This window comes from Sinocyclocheilus anshuiensis, unplaced genomic scaffold, assembly GCF_001515605.1.
Source record: "Sinocyclocheilus anshuiensis isolate Anshui unplaced genomic scaffold, SAMN03320099.WGS_v1.1 scaffold1038, whole genome shotgun sequence".
Classification (NCBI taxonomy): Eukaryota; Metazoa; Chordata; class Actinopteri; order Cypriniformes; family Cyprinidae; genus Sinocyclocheilus; species Sinocyclocheilus anshuiensis.
In genome coordinates this window covers 131,721-152,573 of record NW_015536540.1, presented here as the reverse complement: position 1 = coordinate 152,573, position 20,853 = coordinate 131,721, and the positions used below count along the sequence as shown (strand labels likewise).

Below are 20,853 nucleotides of genomic sequence, written 5' to 3'. Positions count from 1 at the left end.
TTTGAAAAACCCCACGCAATATGAATCAAATGGTCAGTGGACTATAAGCGGCTATACGTGTATAAGCATAATGCACAGTATTTTTAAAGTGCCGAGTTGTCATGTTTTTTTTCCAGGCACTTACTTTGACTTTACTGTAGAGGCACTACAGCTCCTAAATGTGGCCACAGTACTGCTGCTATAAAGTAAACACACGACACACCAGACAACCCAGATTTGAATCTGTGAGTTCAGATCATCACTACAATTAATCAGCAGCACCGCAGCGTCGCTCAGCTCTCCGTGTTCAGTCTGTAAACACACTCCCTCGTGCTCTCACGTGCGGCATGTAGTGTGATGACATAAACACACACAGTAGCCGGCCCAGCACCATCGAACAGCAGGGGAAAGAGCCACAGGACGCAGCGCAAATAAAAGAAAGAAACAGGTCAAGCACCCCTCTCACGCTGGCAATCATAACAAGAGGCCTTCCACGGTCTCTCAGCTCCAGCCACGCAGCATCTGTCTGTCTCCGGCCGCCTCCCCGCAAATGTAGACGTTACAACTAAACTACAGTTCCAATTCACCTGCCTGTTTGATGCTCCGCTCTCACACATGACAACACATTGATTTTACTTCTGCCGCCGCGCCGACGTCCGCCTGAAGAAATCCATTAGGCCGACACTTCTCGTTTCCCGTGACTGACAGGGTGACAGGCCAATGCTTTCCACCCGTGTACGTTTGATGGACAGCTCGACACTTAAACAAGCCCTCAAGTTGCTATAATAGTTTAAAACACTTTCAATTACCTGAGTCAAACAAATTCAGCCGGCCGAGCGCTTGGCTGCATCTCTGCAGGCTCGAGAGTCCCAGAGCCATTCAGAACCTGAGTGCACAGATATAAAGGGGAGTGCAGGGCCGTACCAGCCAGCAGCAGCTATATTTACCACATAAAATGCGTATCATGTTGTGAAATGCTGTTTTATTTTTTTATACTCTTCACAGTAGCGTATATTCATCCTGTGTTGACTATTGTGAGGACTTTATTGATTTAGGATTGTTGTCGTATGCGTATTTGGCTCCGTATATTATTCTTTAAAACAATCAAAGCATCATACTTAAATGCAAAAGAGACTGCTTTTGCAGTCTAGGCCGGAGCGGGAGAGAGAGAATTGCTTACATTACACTAAAGCAGTGCAAAAATTAAGGTCAGAGACATAAACAGCTCATAATAGTAATGCCACCAAATAATGATGTGCTGCATAATTTAGCCAACAACAAACGATTCCTCTCAAGGAGGCACTTCATATTTTTCTGTTTTCTGTCATTTTATTCCTAAACAAAACTGTGAATGTCCTTAATGACCAAGGTCATCTCCCTGTAGGAATAGCGGAGACAGGTTTTTAAGCTGGGTTGCTGGGCTTTCCTGTGTATTTTTATCTTGGCAGAATCAGTGAAAACACAGCCTTGTCATAATCATTTAGCCAACAGCTAGCATACTAATAAAACCCTGTAAGGAAAGGAATTAAAATAAGTACTTGATTAAGGGGATGCGCATAGCTGAGGGTTTTTATTTTTGGATGTGCGAATATTCATGTCTTTGATGGCCGTCCTCTATTTCTTTGACAAAAAGGGTCACCGTCGACTGACTTAATGTTGTGTATTGTTGTGTTGTGTACAATATTTAACAATATTATTGGTTTTACTATATATTGCTATAATATATTTTACTATATTACTATACTTTTGACAAACCCAAAACTTTTTTTGTGTGTATAAATAAATATATATGTTTGTAATGCATGTATCACAAGGAAGCAGAAGATGGTGATATTTTATTCTGCCTGCACAGATTTTTAATAGTGCATTAACAAAGTTTGCTTCTGATATTCGGGAAAGAATTAAAATAAGTACTTGATTAAGGTTATGTATGTAACTGAAGTTTTTTGTATTTGGATGTGAGAATATTCATGGCTGTGATGGCCGTCCTCTATTTCTTTGACAAAAAGGGTCACATCAACTGTCTTAATGTTGTGTATATAATTTTTTTTTTTATAATATTGAACAATATTATTGTTCACACGTCTTTTGAGCTTTGATTATATTCTTAAGTAGCAAATTAGCATATTAGAATGATTTCTGAAGGATCATGTGACACTAAAACTGGATTAATGGCTGCTGAAAATTCAGCTTTGCCACCACAGAAGTAAATTACATTCATTTTAAAATATATTAAAATAGGAAATATTTTACAATATTACTGTTTTTAATGTGTTTTTGATCAAATAAATACAGCCAATACACACACAACTGAGCTATAATTTTATATATATGAAAACAATAACCAAGCATGCACTCACAAACATACATGATAAGGGAGCTAAAGATAGTGATATTTAGTTGTGCCTGGACAGATTTTTGAATTCATAAAGTTTGCTTCTGATATGGTGAGAAAAAAGAGTCAAAATAAGACTGAGGCACAAAGCATTGATAATACAGCTCCAGTGATAAACAGAGAAGTACTTTAACAAGATTCGCTGGTCTCCAATTGTCATCAGTATGCACAGTGATAGTGTCATTCTCTGCTCGGCTTGGTCAATATTGCGGGCGCCACACACACGCACACACACACTCGGGGCAAGGTAGAGTAATGTGACTCGCTCACTCCAAGACCGTGTAACAATATTATTGTTTTTACTGTATTTTTGATCAAATAAATGCAGCCTTGATGAGTATAAGAGACTTCTTACAAAAAAATTACTAAAATTATACCAACCCCAAACTTTTGAATGATAGTGTAAATTTATATATATATGTTAGTAATAGATTTACTACAAGGGAGCAGGAGGTGGTGATATTTCATTGTGCCTGGACAGATTTTTAATAGTGAATTAATAAAGTTTGCTTCTGGTAATCAGGAAAGGAATTCAAATAAGTACTTGATTACTGAAAGTTTTAATATCTGGATGCGTGAATATTCATGGCCATCCTCTATTTCTTTGACAAAAAGGGTCACTGTCAACTGTCATAATGTTACGTATTTGTTTTATTTCAGACGTTCTCTCAGAAATAGATTTAAATACAAAAGAGGTCAAGAAAACAAACTAACGGTGTAATGGAACGTGAATAATTTTTTCAAAAACTTTCTGAGAAACTGCACTCGCAGTCTAATACAAAGTACAAAGTGCAAAAAAAATTGTTTTTCTTGAATGAAACCATTATTTGATGCGGTCTACACAATTATACGGCAAATATATTTGCGCTGGACCTAAACAAACTGAATTCTGGCGCATTTTCCCAAAAAGATCAAACTAAACTGAAAATGTTCCCTGTGTGACTTGCAAACTCACTCTCTTTCTCTCTCTGAACATCTACATCCCTTCATTTAAAAAAAAGGGAAGAAAAAAAGAGCGATAGCTCGAGGGAAATGAAGCAGTGAATGTTATAGTGTGCTATGGGCCCTGATGGCCTCAGTAAATGACATGGGCTGCTCAGTGGTGTGTGTTCTCCTCTCCCATCCCTGATGTAATGACCCGCACAAAGCATTGATAATACAGCTCCAGTGATAAACAGAGAAGTACTTTAACAAGATTCGCTGGTCTCCAATTGTCATCAGTATGCACAGTGATAGTGTCATTCTCTGCTCGGCTTGGTCAATATTGCGGGCGCCACACACACGCACACACACACTCGGGGCAAGGTAGAGTAATGTGACTCGCTCACTCCAAGACCGTGTGGGTCACATCCTACAACAACATTGATTTTCCTGATGAGGATCTCGTCTCTGTTTAACCCGACCATGTCAACTCGCCCCTGAACATATCCACACCACCACTGCCATTGATTCCTGCTCCCTGACTCCTCGGCATTTAGGAGTTACATTTTGTTTGGGTGGGCCTTTTACATTTGGACATCTCTCGCGTGCTGGCTTCAAGCGCGTCACCGCTGGCCAAATCACTTTTCTGGGACTGTCGGATGAATTTCCAAAATCATCTCTCGAGAGATTTGAATACATTTCCCTGCTTGTTAAATCACACATATTATTTATGCTTTGAGCCAAGTGTGCGTTCGGAAAATGAAAATGAAATTAACTAATGTAAATTCTCATATCAAACATCAATCAATGAGCATTCGCTCACGAGAGGATTTATTATTCAGCTAAATTAAATATGTTTTATGTGGTGTGATGACATTGAGAAATGTAAAATGTATAAAACTGAAAAATTGCATTAAGGAAACTATCCCTGCAGAATCACAGCCGGCCGTCCCCTCGAGTCCAGATTTGTGACAGAATCCAGATAAAAACTGCACCCTCTGCTGTTGTGTACGTTGCAACTTCACTCTATTCTCCAACAATAAATATGAAGATTAAAGATTTAATTACAGACATTGTTTCAGATCATCTCTAAATCATTGCTTTTTCTTTTTTTTGTTTGTATTATTATTATTTTTAAGGGATTGTTTTATGAAACATTGTGAGGTCAGTCGCTTCAATGTGACCTTGCTTTATAATAATGTGACAACAAAGGACACCCAATGAAAAAAAAGGAACAATTATAAATTCCTTCCCCTAAATCTGTCTCTGGATTAAGGACTATGAGTACCTCCATCCCCCACCTGCACCTCTATAACTACCCCCACCTACTGTGTGCGGGAGCGGCTCCCACCGTCTCTACCGCTGGATGATTTCATTACCAGCAACTTTGCAATTCAGTGCTTAGTGTTTCTCCATAAATTCAAATTATCCCCATTGAAATTATTTGGGAAAAGTTACACATTTGAATGTAAATATTCAGCTTTATGTTCCCCTTGTCCTCAGGTAAGTGGCAAACTGATTTATATACTGTTTCACAAAAAAACAAGTAACAAGAACGGACATTTTAAATTGGTGACAAAAAGCGTATTTCAATAAGTGCAGTATTTGATTCCGTTACGTCCTGTTAATTTAATATATGTGAATGTTGATGTACAAGAAGAACAACAAGAACTTTTAAAAACACAACTGCCTGGTCTCTCGAGGTTTTCTGGCCTCTTATTAATATTCGTTTACTTTTATTTTTACTGTTTACAACCAAAGCCCACAAAATAGGTTTGGGGATCAAAAACCAAATCAGAATCAGATGCCAGTGTAACACTGGCACATATTTTTCCCCACTTTTAAGAGTTTCTCCACCAATAGCTGTCAGCCTTGTCCCCCAGAAATATTAGACGGCAATTATCAAATCGGTGACGTCACACTCTCTTTCATCCTTGACGTTTTCAAGCTGAGGAAAAAGGAATAAATGAGTGCAGGGGACGTGAAGGAGGGCCAAGGGTTGTGAAAACCAGGGGAAAACATCTTCCAGAGTCCATTTTCTCACACTCTTTCCCGTCAGCTTGCGTGGTACCGTGGCATAACACTGCACAGATATACAATTATCATTACATTTTATTATATGATTGCGAACATTTTGAAATTTGGGAAGAGCACTGACAGGTGTAGAGAAATAGAACAGATACACTCTCACGCATAAGCTTCCTCTCTCATACACACAAACACACACTTTAACTCAGATATCTAAATAAGGACACCGTGAACAAATAAATGTTCTAAAAATATATTTTTTTAAATGATAACATTATTAATAATTAATCCTTAACTATATATGCTGTATATGCATAAATAATATCACTGAAAATTACTCTTGTTCAGTAGTCAGTCAGCAACTGCCTAATTGATTCAGTTCAGAGAAGTATTCTTGAACTTGATTCAAACTTTATTTTTTTGAATGATTCATTAAAAGAACCGGCTTATAAGAGGCAATTATTCTGGAATCAGATTTCACTGGTTGTGCTGTATGTTTCTGATTCACTTAAAAGACCCAGCTCATAAGAGTCAATTGTTAATGAAATATACTAGACTGGACAAATATAGTATGTCATTTTGCATGCAGCCTGTGAATACACTATTATAAACCTAAAGCATCATCACTTCGGCTGGCTGATGAAGAAGAAGGGAGAACTGAAGCAAAGAGGGAGAAGTTATCAGAAATACGAATCGCTCAAAAACAGCCGTTCCCGTCGCCCGCCTCAACTCCATTGAGAGGGAAGACAGCAGATAGAAAAGGGGAGACTGCTGTAATTGTTTTGCGGCCACAAGCTCCTAACTACGAAAAATTAAGGTCAAAAACTGAAATAATTTATGACAACAAAGCTTCGAGATGAAAGCATGGAGAGAGAAATGGAGAAAGAGATCCTGCTAACCTTTGAACATAAACATGTGATTAAGTGTGACACTCCTTCACGACAAATTCAATCATGGTTTGAGAGAGAGGCAGAACCTGGCCCTCTCCTCTCCAACGGGGAAACTTTCTCTGCCACATCCCTTTATACAGGGTGTCACTATTTATAGGTTTCCCAACAGGAGGAGACATTCAAACACACACACACACACACGCACGAGATGGCATTGACTAGCGTTCAGCCAGTTGGCTACATCAAGCGGCAGAGAAATGTGCCATATTGAATAGACTCTATGAAGAGATCACATCCTCGTTTCATCACTAACCAAGCCAATTCATTTTATTATTTTACTTTGCACAAATTTTGTTATGAAACATAGAAATAAAATGGATCTGATTTTCATGTAATATTTAGATGTTTTTAATCACTTTGTCAAAATATGTTTTACATTTCGCATGCAAACATCCCTTTGTTTTCCCTGGCTGTAATATTAAACAATATTTGGCAATTTAATGTATCTGATACATGCAATAAAATGCAATTAGATGTATGCTAATTTCTGAAACGTATGCATAATTAATGTTATCTACACAAAATGTCATTCATTGGCTAGGTGTTCGCTCATTACACTAATTCATTTTAATAGATCCGCACAGTGGGTGGGGCAAAAATCAGTCATAGTCCTTATAATGTCACTGCAGCCACCGATTTTACATTTCATTAAAACTCAAACCCCAATCAAAACAGAATATTTTTGAATATTTTGTCTAATAAAAAGGCAAGAATCAGACTAAACAAAAATGACTGGAATATTGTCAAATAATTATGTGTTTCTTAAAAACATATATCACAAAATATTAGCAATAATATACAAATACTAATTGATATAATGCTATATTATAAAATGTAAAAACAAAGAAAAGATTTTTTGTAAATTATAAATATACACAGTAAAACTTATTTTTCAAAGATTATTGGAGTACATTTTATAAGAAATTAATTCTTCTACATTTAATTTAATGTGTTAAATGTGTTAAACCATTTTTTCTTTACTTACAATAGTCACAGAATATATTTTTTTAAATGATTAACCACAATAGTCTAATATATTTATTATTTATTTTAAATAATAATGCCATTTTAAGTCTGTTTTCCAGGGCAGTTTTTTTCTCTTGCCCCTGCCATCTGTAGTTATCAGACATAATGTTTACTTGCTTCTATTCTTCCCTAACACATAATGATTTGAATAGGCCCTTGTGTGTTCCTTATCAGATCTGGCTGGTGTGTGTGTGTCTGTGTGTCTGTGTGTGTGTGTGTGTGTGTGTGCGCTTGTGGGATGCTATCAAATGCATTCCCAGGGTAAAACCAAAGCAGGTCTTTGCATATGAAGAACAGATATAGAATTTTAAAAAATTAAGAAATTGTGACTTGGCTTTAATCCTGATAATAAAAAAAAATTACAAATATTTTACAAGCTCAAATTATTTATAAAGAATTAAAATGTAAAAAAAAATGTTATATTATTTAAAAGATTAAAAAGTGATTGTAAAAAAAAAAAGCTGTTTTAATTATTGCATTTATTTCTGCAGTGCACAAAAATGCAGAAATCACCGTTTCAGTTCACAATCTCTGCAAGAAGTTATTTTTAAAACATCTGTAATAAACACTCATGTGTGACCTGTGTTTCGCAGTGCTTTTCACAAAAACACAAATACGAACACAAGCGTACAGTAGAAAAACAGATGTTCCAATGCCAGATAGCGACCAAATGTCAGTCTATTTTCAAGATCACCTGGACAGTATTTGCAAAGTAAAAGGACATCTGGCTAAAAGCACCAAAGATTCAAACTTCACACATCACATGCAGCCACACCACACAGATCTTACACCCTCATTATCATCAGTGCTTGTTAATTGTAGCGGTGCTGCTCTCGCAGTGTAAGTCTTCTTTTAATTAAGGTGCTCTATAAGGGGAGTTCCTATTACATGTGCTTTGTCCTTGCCGTAATTGCCCTCCCGACACCCCATTCTCCTCTGTCTTTCTTTTTTTTCCCTCCTCCTCTCACTTCAGCATACAAGGTCCCTGGACATAGTGCCACGGGGCACCCCTGGGACCTCACCATCGCCTAGCCTCCGCGTGGCCCAAAGGATCCAACGCAAAACACCCCACAGTGTGCATAAATGATTTCTCCCGAGCTGTGCATCATCAACACTTGAGTTAATATGCTCAGTGAGGAAAAAAATAAATGAAGCCGGTCAAACATCCTTTTTTAATTTTTGTTGAACCGTCCGGGTGAAATTCTTGCTCTGACATTCAAATCAACTTTGACGATGTCGCCATACACTGTTAAACCCATTCAAAGACCAGCTCTTCCTTTTGCATGGAATAGAAAGCTAATGCCATCTACTGTCCAAAAGCGCCCAAACAAGCCCACAGCACCAACATCTCTATCCAAGCCGGCCTTAATTGGGAAATAATTGCACATTTTAAAGGGGACAATTTCATCTCCTTGCCTTATCATTTATTTCAGTTTCTTGTTCTGCCCTGACACACAGAAAGAAGGGGGGAAAACTTCAATTAGCTGCATTCTTGAAAGATGTTCTTCGCCTTAATGTTTCGAGCAAAGAACTTAAATTCATGTAAATAACGAGTCTCAATTAAAAAAAGGCAAGACAAGCCTTGGCCAATTATCCCGGCCCGTGGAGTCTCTTGGGTTGAGAGAGCAGTGGAACTCTGCTGGCTGGGTGCTACACATTAGCTCATAGGCTTTTGAACACAATAAGCAGAAAGCCCTCAAGTCATTAGTAGGGAGCTCTCCATTTCCCTTCTTCGCTGTTACTCGAAATGTGGCGGGCAGCATTTGAAACCGAACACACAGAGGACTGTGGCAATTAAATGTTTCTTTTAAAAAAAATGATGATGAATAAGAGCCTTTAGTATATCTTTTTAGTACTGGGTAGCGTAATGAAGAATAATCAACATGTAGTATAGTAAAATCAAGTCATTGTATTATTAAGTTGATTGATAATTAAAAATATATATTTAATATTAAATGAAATTAATACATGTAAAAATGCAAACAATTTGATTAAAGCATAGAATAGATTATCATCATTATTATTAATATGAATAATTATATTAATAATATATTTAATAGTTTAATTCAATCGTACTTAATTTAAAAATGATACAATAATGAGGACTATGTCTAGGAACAAAAATAGCACTCAAAAGCACATATGATACAAGAGGCAGAAAGTGGTGTATTTTTGTCTTCATATTCCATGTGTGTGTTTAACAGACTCAAGTCTGTTAAATAAATGCATAAAGCTGAATGTAGTATGCATCTGCATTTAACACGCGCTGTCTATTGATAATATATGTATAAATTTTTACATGTAGTCTGTTTATTGTATTTTATTGTATTGTATTGTGGTGGTGTCTTCTGTTTATGAGAGATCATGTATAAGAAGTCAGTTGCAGTTGCTACAAAAATAGGGGGGATATGTCAGCTTGAGCTGCTAACATGCCATGTTCTTACTGTTTGCAATCAAATCAAAGTCTTGCATGCTTGTTTAGTTCTGTTACCAGATGAAGAGCAGAGTTAACGTTGTGGCAGCATTCTAAAATCTGCATCTTTCCGAGTTCATATTCGCAGCAATACACACTCTTCCCATTTTTCTTTTTCCATTTTTCTTTTTCCATTCTCCTCTGCCGTACCCATTTCCTCTGCGTTTTATCTTTTGCGCTGTTTGTGAATTCCCTCACATATTTCCTCCTCACCTCCTTGCATCTTTCTGTCTCTATTCCCCGGTAGGCTCTGAAGTGAATGCACAAATTACATCCCTCCACCTTTTTACTCTGCACTAAATCTTTCCTTTTTTCCACTTTGCTGAGCTTGAATATTTCATTCCCCCCATCAAATATGCATCCCATTAATTAAGTGAAATTACTCCCGACTGCCAAATATTCGCTGCCGATGACTGTCAACACAAGATGCACGGCTTTGAACTTCTAATGACACGGCCTCACTTTCAGCTGAGTTACAGCCTTCAGAAAAGCGTCTGCGATCAACGCCCTTCCTCGATGCCAAAGCCTGGAATTAAGTACCGGTTTCTTTTTCCTCCAGCTTTTCAACAAGCCGCACAATGGATGACACTCGCGCACTTGACAAGCAAGAACTTCCATTTTAATTATATACCTTTTCCTCATCTTTTAATTGCTGTTGTTAATCAGTCATTAACTTCTCCCACCCCCCTCCCGAGCACAAATCCTAAATCTCCCGCACAACGTCTCGCAGCTCAATAAATTCCCGCGCGCCCCTCCCCGCGCCGGCTCTAACGTGTAATTTCATTTATTTTTAAAACTGTCATTTTTCCAAACAGACGTATTTGTTATTTGTTCCAAAGGGCTTGACAGTAAGGGGATTTTAATCATAACTTGCATTAAATTATCAGTCTCCGGATCTGTCAAGAGGATAAATTCAAGATGACGTTAAAGACGCCGCTATTGAGTAATTGTGTTCTGGGCAACACTAATATTACCACTGACTGATTCCAAACAATGGTGATTGAGCTATAGGGCTATTTGCCTTTCACCCTCCCTCGATAATTCCAACCTGTCCGAAAAGCCAAAGGACTCGATATGAGTACAGATACAGGCGTGACAATGGGCCTATTTGTCTCTCCTCCCTCTGAAAAGAAACAGATGTTTCTGGAGGAACTGACTTCTGGAGTAACATGAGCCAAAGCAGTACTTTAAACAGGGTGGGAGTGGAGAGCTGATATGATATGACAGTCAAGGCCGAGATGGCTTGACAACAACAGGAAGGGCTCTGAAAAAGATCTCAGTACGCCGAGCTCGAAGACCCCTGCGACAAAGCGACAAATGAACTTTTACACACAAAACACGAACAGTCATAACAGAAAGCTGTGGCATATTTACACGGACCAGTAAAACTGATATCCTTTTTAACATCACGCCATTTCTTAATATCGTTATTCAACCCATACGCATCACAGTATAGTGCTAAACCCATAATTACAATCTATGAGCTGGCGGCACGGCCATGACAACAGTACTTAAGTCTTGTTAATACCGGGTGTCTGTTCTGGCCCTTGTGGCATATTGTGCGAAGCAACTTCCGCCTATGTTGTGAAGGAATATGAATAATACGCTACCGATAATTAGCGGCGCCAGGAAACCGAAACTAACATTTATTATTCGCTCTATATGGATTATCTGCACTCAGATCAAGTATTTCCTTATTAAAAGCCACCACGAAGTTCGGCGCAAATTTTACGATTTGCGTTACGCAATTTTAACGCTTTGTCATCGGCCACTTCGAATTTTGAAGAATCTGGTCGCCGGGTCCGGGGTGCGAGCGGGGAGGGCCGAGAAAGCCCTGAGAAACAGATACGTGGCATCTAGACAAATTATAACTTCATCTGTTTTACCTAATGAATTATGCAAAAAGGGGACCTGGCTTGGGCCTGGCTAAAAGTAAATATTTAATATTCATCCTCGCAGTCTGAAATTACAAAACACTTTGCATGGCTAAATGTTTCTCCACCCCGGCGAAATTGCCCATTTTGGCCAATTTGGTTTATGTGTCTGAAGACGTTGATTTGGATATATCGAGCTTTTAAAGCCGGCCCGCTTGGTGAGACTCTTTTTGTTGTACAGTAACCACAAATAAATGGCTTTCACAATTAGAGGTTTAAATAATGCAATGGCTCGTGTTCAGTCCTAAGCAGGATTCCAATGAGCTTTCTAATGCATGTAATGATTAAGTGTAATTCAAATACCAACTGTGTTGTTCAAAATCTGACAGGCAATAATTTGCTCTATTATATTGTGCCATTTAATTGCCTGCTACCGACAACCTCTGACGTGCCATGAAGCAATGATTTACAATTACTCCAGCAGTAAAGATCAGGGGATGACAATATAATCATCTACACAGAGATCCCTTCTCATCTGCCACAACTAGTGAGGCAAGTAAAAATAGTTTGGAGCTTGTAGTTTTAACTCCACTCTATTTGAGGATTAGAAGATATTACGGCTGCGGAGGACGTTTAACAATAGCAGTTGTGTTAAGAGCTGGCTGCGACGGAATGGGGCGAGTCAAGATGTCGGTTTGCTGTCAGGGACAGGCCTCACGCGCCAGCGGAGGGACATTATTGTTGGGGGTAAAGCGTTACTGATGTCGGAGTTTAATCTAAATGAGGAAACGCCAAGTGGAAGATCAAGCAACAGACTCTGTTTCCCCATCCATCCTCTTATGAACTCCGTAAGACTTTATTACCATATAAATGATAAAGGATAATGTAAGAAAAAAAAATTCAATAATTGCGCTTCTCTACATTGCTTGTCTGATGTAAATGTTTCTAAAAGACAAAATAAGCTAATCGACGGCTTCCAACAAAGTTAAGTATCCTGGCCTAATTTGAGTGTGGAATTATGGAAAACAAGTTTACTCCATATTAAACCAATGTTTCACAGCATTTAAGGAGCTGATACATAATTTAGCGCTTACAAAAACGAGCACAGCATGTCGGGGGGGGGCAGGTGGGGGGGTCCTTAGAGGGAAGGCAAGGCTGCTGAGTGCACTGCCTGTTTAAAAATGATGGAGGAGAACAGGGGATTCTCATTAAGTGGCTTCACTCCACCCCGAGCAGCAGACACTAGAGAGAATGCAGACAAAATCACAGGCCCGTGTTTCCCCATTAAATATGAAGGATTGTGCAATATGTGCAGGCAGGCAGTTTGCCGGGGTCAGCCGTCGCACTTGAATAATACGCTACAAATAATTAGCGGCTCTAGGAAACCAAAACTAAAATTTATTATTCGTTTATCCGTCATATATGGATTATCTGCACTCAGGTTGCGAAAGATCAAGTATTTCTTTATTAAAAGCCACTACAAAGTTCTACAAATGTAAAGACTCGTGTCACGCATTTTTTACATTTTGTCATCGGCTGCTTGGCATATTGAAGAATCTGGTTGTTGGGTCCAGGGTGCGAGCAGGGAGGGCTGAGAAACCCCTGAGAAACAGATACGTGGCGTCTAGGCAAATTATAACCTCATCTGTTTTGCCTAATGAATTATGCAAAAAAGGGGACCTGGCTTGGGCCTGGCTAAAAGTAAATATTTAATATTCATCCTCGCAGTCTGAAATTACAAAACACTTTGCATGGCTAAATGTTTCTCCACCCCGGCGAAATTGCCCATTTTGGCCAATTTGGTTTATGTGTCTGAAGACGTTGATTTGGATATATCGAGCTTTTAAAGCCGGCCCGCTTGGTGAGACTCTTTTTGTTGTACAGTAACCACAAATAAATGGCTTTCACAATTAGAGGTTTAAATAATGCAATGGCTCGTGTTCAGTCCTAAGCAGGATTCCAATGAGCTTTCTAATGCATGTAATGATTAAGTGTAATTCAAATACCAACTGTGTTGTTCAAAATCTGACAGGCAATAATTTGCTCTATTATATTGTGCCATTTAATTGCCTGCTACCGACAACCTCTGACGTGCCATGAAGCAATGATTTACAATTACTCCAGCAGTAAAGATCAGGGGATGACAATATAATCATCTACACAGAGATCCCTTCTCATCTGCCACAACTAGTGAGGCAAGTAAAAATAGTTTGGAGCTTGTAGTTTTAACTCCACTCTATTTGAGGATTAGAAGATATTACGGCTGCGGAGGACGTTTAACAATAGCAGTTGTGTTAAGAGCTGGCTGCGACGGAATGGGGCGAGTCAAGATGTCGGTTTGCTGTCAGGGACAGGCCTCACGCGCCAGCGGAGGGACATTATTGTTGGGGGTAAAGCGTTACTGATGTCGGAGTTTAATCTAAATGAGGAAACGCCAAGTGGAAGATCAAGCAACAGACTTGAGAGAGTTTCCCCATCCATCCTCTTATGAACTCCGTAAGACTTTATTACCATATAAATGATAAAGGATAACGTAAGAAAAAAAAAGTGCAATAATTGCGCTTCCCTGTGTTGCTGTCTGATGTAAATGTTTCTAAAAGACAAAATAAGCTAATCGACGGCTTCCAACAAAGTTAAGTATCCTGGCCTAATTTGAGTGTGGAATTATGGAAAACAAGTTTACTCCATATTAAACCGATGTTTCACAGCATTTAAGGAGCTGATACATAATTTAGCGCTTACAAAAACGAGCACAGCATGTCGGGGGGGGGCAGGTGGGGGGGTCCTTAGAGGGAAGGCAAGGCTGCTGAGTGCACTGCCTGTTTAAAAATGATGGAGGAGAACAGGGGATTCTCATTAAGTGGCTTCACTCCACCCCGAGCAGCAGACACTAGAGAGAATGCAGACAACATCACAGGCTCGTGTTTCCCCATTAAATATGAAGGATTGTGCAATATGTGCAGGCAGGCAGTTTGCCGGGGTCAGCCATCGCACACTTTCTGCTGTTTCTGCAGGTCATGTCATGATGACCGACTTTACCCCACTTTCAATCAGTTCCTTGTGTTTTAGGAGATGGGGCAGGAAAATAATAACACGAGGCAGGGGGACTTTTAATGAGGACAAATTAGACTTGGGCAGCGGAGAGCTACGAGGGACGAGAAGTTTCATTACATGACCTACATGGAGAGAGCGTTTTTCAAACGCGGCGAACTCATTGACAGGACGATCGGCCTTGATTTCAACTTCGTTTCCGGTTGGAACTGAGCAAAACTACTGAGGAAAAGTGTTTCCGCCACTTGCCAACATCAGTGAGCAGGGACATAACGTATCTAGACACCTAAAATGTATTTATTCACTGCATTTAGTAAAACAATACAATACTGTTTTCAAATTGAATGTTTTGGCAATGACTTTTAAACTAAAAGTTCACACAGGTGTCCTTCGTCGCATTTACTATGGACATTAAAAAAAAAAAAAAAACAATCAGAAAATGTCCTTGTAATAACATTTTTAACTCAAAATAAATTTTTGTGCACATTACAATAAATACCTCTTGGTTTAATACATTCTTATATAATGCAAAGACAAACATACATTTTTATGATTAACTTAAAGGTACTTTAAAAGTCTTTGACTTTCTTTTTTCTGCACAATACAAAAAGCATTTTTAGAAAAATTATTCAACTGTTTTTGTCCATTGAGTTGGATTGACATTGGACTCCATTGACTTTCACTCAGTGAACAAACTTTTTTCAAAATTATTTTGTGTTTTACAGAAGAAGAAAGTAAGTCATGCTTCTGGTCACAGGTAAGGTTAAACATACACATACAATCGTTCGTGCTTTGACAAATCACAGATCCCGAATCAGTCGCCCATCTCTTAACCGCAGTGAACCGAAAGCTGAAACCGATCCCGAAGCGGGTCGTCGAAGTGCAGCTCCCCGATCGCTCACCGGCACTACTTGACATGGCTTTTACTTTGATCTCCCGTCTCCCATTCATTGGCTTCCGACTTCACTGACTCCAATCTGACCCAGATAAAGACTCTGACCTTTCTGACCAACTCCATTACATGCAGCTGTACTGGGTACAAGCTCTTAAACGACTGCGGTTTAAATGTGGCCATTACTGGAGCCGGTGTCTGCAAAGATTTCATTGTCAGAGCCCGGCAAAGGGAAGATGGCCACACAAAATGACTCTTGACCTTCATTTACATTCGTTAATCAAATGTCACACAGAGTCTGCGTGTTATCAGCGAGTCCGTGTCTATCTCCAGAGATGATTTGTGTTTTCAAACAGGTAAATAGAAGGGTCTGCTACCGCTACGTGACTAAAGGGTAATCGTGGAGCAGAATTCAGTGGTCTTTTCCCACTTTGGACTGATTCTGAGAGCAAGATGCAGGTGAGATGAGATTTATTCAGATCGTTAGGAGAAAAACAAGATTTAATCTAATTATAAACCACACCGCTGGAATAAGAATCTGCAAAAAACATCTTGAATAAAGTGACCAGTGCCATTTTGTCATATATAAATAACACAGAAGCTCACCAACGGATTCGTTCCAATAGAATAAGCATGTCGTGAACAGCACAGCTAATGACCTGAGTGGTACATTTTGCATTCTAATTCATTCAGCACCTAATTGTGAGTGGACACCACAGATAGCTGCCCTCTCTCTCCTCATCTCTCCCCAGACTGCAGAGAAGCCCGGCTCAGAAAGGTCAAAATGGCCGACATTAATCAGATCGCCATATCCACAACCCCTCCCCGCCATCGTTACTGTGCTAATCACTCTGGGTTTGGTTGCAGAGAGGTTTACTCCTAATTATTGTCATTAATAAATCAGACGAGTCAGGCTGTCGGGATGAAAGAGAGGCCGTCCCTGCTTGCCATCCATCAGGGAGGCAGAGTGCAGGAGAGTCCAGTCATTAAGAAGCCTTTGAGACACACGGCCACATTGGGGACTCAGCAGCTCAGACAATAACACGCCTAACTTTTTCATCAACCTGTGGCTTCCGCAACCAACCAGGAGACGACGATCCCAGAAAATCATCAGTCACGTACAAAGGAGCGAGTTAAAATAAGAGAAGAAATGTTGCAGAAAAGCAGGGCGCTGTGGGATTTCGGGAAAGCAACAGTCTGTGTACATAGAGACTGTGGCAACCAAAAGTCTGAGACCACGTTGAAAATTAGGGATTTTTGTCCATTTAAAATTGGAAATAAGTAAAGTTTTAGCATTTTGAAACAGTTTAAATGAAGTCCTGATGTAACCAAATCAAACACTAGCCAAATAAGTATATGGGATCACAAATCAGGCTGAATAACATGGGAAATTTCAATTTGAAATAAAATTTGCATTTATTTATTTAAAAATAGTTATTCACAGTACAAGCATTTTCATTGATGGTCTCAGACATCTGGACCCCATTAAGTTTATACTAAGTGTTTTAAATAAACCTTTTGTAATCTATTAACACATTAATAGTTTTATCATTGTGTAGAATAACAAAATGTATATGAAATAATGTTAAAATAATGTTACGTTCACTCTAGGCTGATATATCTTTTGCAAAGAACAGAATGGATCCTAATGCATTTAAATCATTTCTATTTGGAATAATTTGATCATACATACACACACACACATACACTAGATCAAAGGTTTGGGGTCACAATGAATTAAAAAAAAAAAAAGAAGCTAATACTTTTATTTAACAAGGATGTATTAAATTGATCAAAAGTGTCAGTAATGACAAAAAAATATATTTCAAATAAGCAGTGTTCTTTTGAACTTTATATTAATCAAACAATCCTAAAAAAAATCTATTCCACATAAACATTAAGCAAGACAACAGTTTTCAACACTGATGATAATAATAAGACATGTTTCTTGAGAACCAAATCAGCATATTAAAATTATTTCTGAAGGATCGTGTATATTTGCATTTATTTATATATTAACCAAATTTAAAATTAGGATGCAGTATGATCTTTTCTAATTATAATGAAGTAGATGTGCGTTTTAGTTACAGGTGCCATCTAAATACATCACATTTTGGTGCCTTAACATCCGAATAGAAATATTCACTCAAAAGCCAGCAACCATCAATACAAAAAAGTGTGCTCGTTTCAAAACACAAGCAAACACACACGCTCACCCTGTTACCACGCGTGTTGAGGACAACAGCTAAAGCTTGGCGAATATCTGTGTATGTGTGTGTGCTTGCCATGCCGCAGGGAGAGAGAGATGGAGAGAGACGTGGCATCACGCTGCCATCACATCTCATCAAATTAAGGAAGTCCATTCCACTTAAACGAGTTCTGTGAATCTAAAATCGACCATTAATGCAGTGTCATGTTAAATTAATACTGTCATCTAAATTACTGGTATGAATCTTTCACATTTGAAATGAGACCAAGAATGACTTATTCATTCTCTGCTATCTCCTCTGATGTCATCCCCATTAAACATAACCAGGCGAGCTGTCTTGGCCTAATTGTATTAGAGTGTTAGGGGAGTGTTAGGCTGTTCAGAAATCATCATTTAGTATGCTGATCAACGGCTTTAGAGAACTGAATAATATCTGAAATGAGTCGTGCTACAAGGCATGCTGCAACTGACAACACATGAGAGAGAGACATCAAGGAGATATGAATGCCGGACGGTACGTCCATATAAATTTGATACAGTGAAAAGAAGAAGCTCAAGAGTGAGGCGACTTACTTAAGTGCCTACCATGTGTCATGCCAATCTGACATCAGCGTGAAAGGAGCGTGCGACCCAGTGCCTGTGAGGTAAACACGGACACATGCCCTGGCTTCTTTCCAGCAGCAAGACGAGTCTTTATAGGCTGGAAATGTTTGACTTCACTGAAAGGAAAAGGGCAAACACTGCTGAAAACTTTTTAAAATTAAGATTTTTTTATTAATGTGTAAGAGAGACAAGCTAATGTAATCTGGTAATGAGCCAGACCTCATAAAACTAGTGGAGCTCAACTCCCTCCTTCAGTTTTATGGAGGCTGGCTGCAGGTGAGACTGATTTACTGTCTCTTCCGCACATCTCATGTTCGATAAGACAAAAACACGGTGGAGCGTGTGTCTACATGTCTGAGGTTTAACATGGGAAATACAATGAAACTGGTTTGCATTATAAACAATACTTTGGTAATTGTACACATGCTACACAATTGCTACTACCAGGGTTGTGCAAATTTCACAACTGAAAAACTGACTCCCTTTCAACTCATGACAGGAAGTTACTAAAATAATATGTAAATCGTAATGTCAGGAAGAGGAAATTGATGAATTGCATCTTAAAGAAATTCAGTATACTGTAGTAGAGCATTCTGGGAAATGAAGTGTTTAGCCACTCTAATTCACCAAGGTTAATTTATTAGAATTAACTTAATTCTAATTACTTCTATAGTTGGCATTTCAAACATATCTATCTATCTATGCCTATCTATCTGTCTGTCCTCAAGGATTTTTAAATGTTTTTACCGAGCTAAAATTCAACGTTTGTCTTGGCAATAAAAGTATAGCTACAGGTCTCTGTATTTCCTTAAATTTCACTTCATTTTAATACGATTTCCTTACATTCAACTTCGAACTAGAATCCTGTTTGCTACATTCAAATTCAGAAACTGAATTGTAATTTAAAAGGCATTCACGATCCAGCTCTGAATATACTATAAACACATACATTCATACAGCATTTGTCATGTTTAAATGGCATGTTAAATATGAAGGATTTACCTCAAAAATGTTTTAGCGGACTTGAAGCATTTATAATCGTTATGTCAGCAGAAATCGTCACTCAAAAGTTTGGAACAACCCCAAAGCAAAAGGTTTTTCCTGCTAACCATAATTGCAGACAAAATGCTATGGCCACTACAGCGTTTGAAAGAATGAATATCATTAGCGGTTATACTAAAAAGCAAGTGTGGTCTCTTGATATACGCCACAACTGTTATAAACAAACGATTCTGAATATGGCACGAGTCTGAAAGCTTCTTACCCTTTGGACATAATTTCGATTTTCATTCACTGAAGTTTTACAGAAGTAAAAACGAGGTATTTTGATACTAGCAACTACAGTGATTAATTTACTTTAAAAGAATATGGTTTAAGAAGTGCTTCAAAGATTAAATGCACGCACACCACGTATGGAACCTGGTTGTTAAACTGAAAACCGCATGCATTGAAATCTGAAAATAACATGAGCATTTGTCGCCATCTAGTGGCAAAAATCAGAAAAAAGAACGACTTCACACCACAATACAGCCTATTTATTGGGCCCGGGGCTAAATATAAACAATGACCTTGTATATAACTATGTTAGCTTACTTTCGTCTACTAAAAGGCGGCGAAAAAATGTTGATACTTCTACAAGCAAACGAACAGGGTCAAAATTTGCATTGGTACTAGCTTGCAAAGACTGTTGATCATTTTCTGCATTATTAAGCTCAATAATGCATTCCAGTCTTGTCTTGTTAAACATCAAACCAGCAAATCCTTTTCATGGACAAATTTAGATCACAGACAGGACAACCTGTGTTTGCTGAGAGGTCTGACATTCTTGAACCAGTAAGACCTGATGAAATATGGCTCTGCTCCTTACAGCGAGGCCTGGTAAACAGTTTCATATTCATATTCTCCTGCTCTGCAACTCTTCCTACTGACAGCCATTGCCACGGGCCAAGATCTCTCACAAAGCCGATGTGCATTTCAACATGGTGTGTTCAAAAAAAAAAAGTCAGATGGACTGAAACTGTTCCGAGCAGTAGCAGAAGAGAGGGAGAGACGTAAAAAAAAAAATCTTAAGGGCAGAGATAGGCTGTCTGGTCACATTTAGAGACTGGGTGTCATGGGAAAATAGCGCCACCAGACAAGTTTGTCCATTTGGATTCATCTACCTCGCCTGGCTGTGGCTGCACCGTTCCTGGGGCTATAATGGAGGAGGCACGGGATAAATGTGACCTACCGCTCATAGAGGGCAGAACTACCAGTGTGCTGTCAGTCTACCTGTGAGCATCAGACATCAGCATGCACATAAACACGCACTTTAAAAATACACCATTGTAAAATAGAAGGATGAGTAAAGGATGTCATCTAACAAAAGTGTTTAGATTAGTTTCTTACATGTGTATGAGTTTATATATACTCAAACACGAACTAAAGTGAGGTGGCCAGCTGCATAAAAAAA

At 38.7% G+C, this 20,853-nt stretch overlaps 1 long non-coding RNA gene across 2 annotated transcripts in view; it reads right to left on the bottom strand.

Moving 5' to 3' along the window:
• Positions 1-19,785, bottom strand: part of LOC107696927 (uncharacterized) — a 44,725-nt gene extending 24,940 nt beyond the window's left edge. The window contains exons 1-2 of one of the 2 annotated variants that reach the window (XR_001635138.1): positions 19,666-19,785; positions 18,372-18,517 (exon numbers count right to left, since the gene is read on the bottom strand). This is a non-coding gene — a long non-coding RNA (uncharacterized LOC107696927). Of the gene's footprint in view, positions 1-18,371; positions 18,518-19,403; positions 19,496-19,665 lie in introns of those variants that run through there. The other variant, XR_001635139.1, reaches the window with a different exon arrangement.
• Positions 19,786-20,853: the final 1,068 nt, after the last annotated feature.